The sequence below is a fragment of the Carassius carassius genome, unplaced genomic scaffold (assembly GCF_963082965.1).
Source record: "Carassius carassius unplaced genomic scaffold, fCarCar2.1 SCAFFOLD_106, whole genome shotgun sequence".
NCBI lineage: Eukaryota > Metazoa > Chordata > Actinopteri > Cypriniformes > Cyprinidae > Carassius > Carassius carassius.
The window spans coordinates 110,001-114,656 of NW_026775207.1; the positions used below are offsets into that span (position 1 = coordinate 110,001).

A 4,656-nucleotide genomic window follows, 5' to 3' on the forward strand; every position below is an offset into this window, starting at 1 on the left:
CAGTACTAAATTTTAAAAATTGGGATAAAACATCAGTAGAAAAATTACAATTGGAAATTGTCAAAAATATTCTGGGGGTTGACAGAAAGACGTCCACTGCGGCCTGCAGGGCTGAGCTGGGCCTGTACCCGCTGAACATGGAGATCCAGAAGAGATGTGTTCAGTTCTGGCATCACCTCCATCAGTCTGACCCAGAGTCAGTGCAATATAAAGCCCTCCTCGCCAATGAAAGCTCAGCAGAACCTCATCCTCTGAACTCACTCGCTCTTCAACTCGTCCATCAACCCCAAACCTTTTATTAACCATATCCACAAACATCTAAAAGTCACTCATGATCAAGCACTAAAAGCACATTTTGCCCTCCAGAATAAACTGCAATGTTACTCGGCCCTCAATAGAACCACTAAATTGGCCAGTTATCTATTTATTAAACATTTTAAAGAAAGACAAATCCTCTCCAAATACAGATGAAGTGAGCATGATCTAGAGATAGAGAGAGGAAGACAGAGAGAGAGCAGAGGATCTGTAGACACTGTGACCTACAGCACATCGAGGATGAGGAACACTTTCTGCTCTTCTGCTCTAAATACACCAGTATAAGAGAAACCTTTCTGCCCAGGTTTCAAATCTTAATTCCATCATTCTCTGAACTGAGCGACACTGACAAAATGTTCTTCTTACTGGGAGAAGATGATAGTACAGCTGCACTAGCGGCTAAATATGTGTTAGCTATTCACAACGCCAGAGTCAGCTCATTCTCTAGAGAGACCGACTGCATTTATCTATTTATTTATATTTACTATGCTACATATGACATGATCTGTACATATATGTTTTGTTTGTTTGTTTTATTACTTATATATAATATGTTGATGCTTTGGCAACATTGTGTTTCACAGTCATGCTAATAAAGCTCATTTGAATTTTGAATTTAAATTTGAATTTTGAGAGAGAGAGAGAGAGAGAGAGAGAGAGACACACACACACACACACAGACAGACACAGACAGACAGAGAAAGACACACACACAGAGAGAGAGAGAGAGAGAGAGAGAGACAGACACACACACACAGACAGACACAGACAGACAGACACACACACACACACACACACACACACACACAGACAGACAGACAGACAGACACACACACACACACAGACAGACAGACACAGACAGACAGACAGACAGACAGACACACACACAAACACACACAGAGAAGAGAGAGAATTTTTTTAGGTGAAAAACAAGATTGTATCTTCCACTGTCTATTTCCAGACACACACACATACACACACACACACACACACAGAGAGAAAGACACACACACAGAGAGAGAGAGAGAGAGACACACACACACAGACAGACACAGACAGACAGACAGACACACACACACACACACACACACACACACACACAGACAGACAGACAGACAGACAGACAGACACACACACACACACACACACACACACACAGAGACAGACAGACAGACAGACAGACAGATAGACACAGACAGACAGATAGACACAGACAGACAGACACACACACACACACACACACACACACACACACACACACACACACACACACACACACACTGATGTTGATATTGTGAAGAGTGTCGGCGCGGCTAGCCGCTAGCATGCTAAATGAAGCTCGTGAGTTTCCCGCCGGTGATCGGTGATTGACAGCGGCTGTCTCTTACCTGACGCTCGCAGAACGACTGACGCGCCGCTTCGACGCACTAGAATCGCAGAAATGTGAACATTATCTGATGATGATGATCGCCGCTGCTCTGATGTCAACACAACATGCGCTACATCCGGGTCACCTGTGCGCCAACACGCTCACTTCCTGTTCAGATGCAGGCTCGGTCCAGCATTATTTAAAGTGCACTTTTAATTCGTCCATCTCTCCATGTTCTGACAACTAACAATTGGCCGTTTATTATTATTTTTTTTATTATTGTAACATAATAAAAAAAATATAATTGTTATTCATTATAATAACACATAGTATTGAGCAGAAGTAGTATGTAGTGATGTAGATGTAGACGTCGATGTAGATCTGAAGTACAAAGGCGTTGTGTGTGCTGTGTGAACATGATATAGTTCTAGTAGTCTAAATGTGAATCATGCGTTCATTCATCCCACTCGCAAAAAAAAACACTGATTTGGTATTCATCAAAATGAATTAAAACAGTGAAATGCAAACTTAGAATATGACGCAAACCTGCAATAATTAAATGTTAAATAACACAAATGTATCTAATCCAATTTTATTGACTAATTCCTGAAGAGGAAGCTTGTATTCCCACAGGACCTGGCAACGACCTCCCTCCGACCAGATATGGTCCTGCTATCCAGGAGCACGAAAACCATCATAATTGCTAAACTCACAGTGCCTTGGGAGGAGAGGTTAGCCACGTCCTACCAACTGAAAAAAGCAAAGTATCAGGACTTAGTCGACAAAGCTGTTGTAAAGGGGTGGCATGTAACCAGCTACACTATTGAAGTCGGCTGCCGTGGGTTCCCAGCTACTTCCTGCAGAGGGTGGGCCTGGAGTCTAAACAGCTGAAGAAAGCCACCAGGGATATAGCTGCAGCAGCCCAGTCCAGCTCAAGATGACTGTGGCTGAAGAGAGCCCACAGTTGGAACCCTTCTGCAGGTGTGCTGTGATAGGTTAGTTGGACCGGTTTGTGCTGTGATTGGATAGCTGGGCCGATGTGTGCTGTGATTGGTTAGCTGGGCCGGTGTGTGCTGTGATTGGTTAGCTGGTCTGTTGTGTGCTGCTGGGCCAGTATGTGCTATGCTTGGTTAGCTGGGCTGGTGTGTGCTGTGATTGGTTAGCTGGGCCGGTGTGTGCTGTGATGGTTAGCTGGGCCGGTGTGTGTTGTGATGGTTAGCTGGGCCAGTGTGTGTTGTGATGGTTAGCTGGGCCGGTGTGTGCTGTGATTGGTTAGCTGGTCTGTTGTGTGCTGCTGGGCCAGTATGTGCTATGCTTGGTTAGCTGGGCTGGTGTGTGCTGTGATTGGTTAGCTGGGCCGGTGTGTGCTGTGATGGTTAGCTGGGCCGGTGTGTGTTGTGATGGTTAGCTGGGCCAGTGTGTGTTGTGATGGTTAGCTGGGCCGGTGTGTGCTGTGATTGGTTAGCTGGTCTGTTGTGTGCTGCTGGGCCAGTATGTGCTATGCTTGGTTAGCTGGGCTGGTGTGTGCTGTGATTGGTTAGCTGGGCCGGTGTGTGCTGTGATGGTTAGCTGGGCCGGTGTGTGTTGTGATGGTTAGCTGGGCCAGTGTGTGTTGTGATGGTTAGCTGGGCCGGTGTGTGCTGTGATTGGTTAGCTGGTCTGTTGTGTGCTGCTGGGCCAGTATGTGCTATGCTTGGTTAGCTGGGCTGGTGTGTGCTGTGATTGGTTAGCTGGGCTGGTGTGTGCTGTGATTGGTTAGCTGGGCCGGTGTGTGCTGTGATGGTTAGCTGGGCCGGTGTGTGTTGTGATGGTTAGCTGGGCCAGTGTGTGTTGTGATGGTTAGCTGGGCCGGTGTGTGCTGTGATTGGTTAGCTGGGCCGGTGTGTGCTGTGATGGTTAGCTGGGCCAGTGTGTGTTGTGATGGTTAGCTGGGCCGGTGTGTGCTGTGATTGGTTAGCTGGGCCGGTGTGTGCTGTGATTGGTTAGCTGGGCCGGTGTGTGCTGTGATTGGTTAGCTGGGCCAGTGTGTGTTGTGATGGTTAGCTGGGCCGGTGTGTGCTGTGATTGGTAATTTTTTTTTTTTTTTTAACCCATATTTTACCAGGAATAATCCCTTGAGATAAAAATCTCTTCTACCAGGGAGTCCTGGCCAAAATGGCAGCATACAAAATTTTACACATAAAATATTACAAGACAAGCATTAAAGGAAAACAAAACAAAAACAAAAAATCCTGTCACAAAAATGTCCAGCACTCAAGATTAATGTAATATATAAATGTTAAGTAAAACAGGAACATGATTCTTTCAAATGTGACGTCAAAAGGTTTCTAAAAATATTTAACGATGGCAGCATGTTTAGCTTCAAAGTACTCTGCATTTCATTCCATAGTCTGGGCGCATAACAGGAAAAGGCAGTTTTACCAAACTCGGTGTATGATCGAGGCACAGGTAAAAGTAATTTAAAAGACGATCTAGTTTTATAGCTACCAGAAAAATAAGATAGGAGACTACAGATATACAGAGGCAGTTTACCTATTAGAGCTTTGGCAATAAACATCAACATATGCATTTTTCTCCTCTGATACAAGGAGGGCCAGCCAACCAAATCAAACAAAGTGCAATGATGGGTACATGTAGGAGCATTTGTCACAAATCGTATTGCAGCATGGTATATGCAATCTAATTTTTTTAGTGAAGATACATTAGCATGCATATAAATCACATCGCCATAGTCCAGCACAGAGAGAAAACAACTTTGAATAATTCTCTTTTTGGCTTCAGATGGAAAACATTTCTTTAAACGAAAAAGAAACCCCAATTTGGGTCTGAGTTTTTTTGAAAGATTGTCAATATGAATATTAAAACCTAACCTTTCATCAAGCCATATGCCCAGGTATTTATAGGTATTTACTCTTTCTACACAGTCCCCTTCCAAAGTTAAAATGGGTGGAATCACGAGTTTGTTACGAGAG

The 4,656-nt window shown here is 44.4% G+C and overlaps 1 protein-coding gene across 1 annotated transcript in view; it reads right to left on the reverse strand.

The window, feature by feature from the left end:
• LOC132139450 (protein zer-1 homolog) overlaps nucleotides 1–1,860 on the reverse strand; it is a 60,160-nt gene extending 58,300 nt beyond the window's left edge. Inside the window, exon 1 of the mRNA XM_059547809.1 lies at nucleotides 1,704–1,860. The gene's annotated coding sequence lies outside the window, so the exon portion shown is untranslated. The remainder of the gene's footprint in view (nucleotides 1–1,703) is intronic.
• Between the last annotated feature and the right edge of the window lie 2,796 nt (nucleotides 1,861–4,656).